The sequence below is a fragment of the Fonticula alba genome, assembly GCF_000388065.1.
Source record: "Fonticula alba strain ATCC 38817 unplaced genomic scaffold supercont2.6, whole genome shotgun sequence".
Lineage (NCBI taxonomy): Eukaryota > Rotosphaerida > Fonticulaceae > Fonticula > Fonticula alba.
The window spans coordinates 1817130-1817358 of NW_009242976.1; positions in this window are offsets into that span (position 1 = coordinate 1817130).

Below are 229 nucleotides of genomic sequence, written 5' to 3' on the forward strand. Positions count from 1 at the left end.
TGACCGGATGATTGACGCATGTGATCATTCCTGGCGCTCCATGGACACCTGAAAACAGGCCCCAGCCGCACTTCGAGGCGGGGGAGAGAGGGGCGCCCGCAGCGCCTCGGCTCCCAGCGTGAATGAGAGCCGGACTGATAGCCCTCCTCCCCGGGCCAGGCGCGATCCGCCATCTCGGGCAGCCCCAACAACCGCCTTTTCCCCCAACGCCTGAGCCCCCCCCCCCACC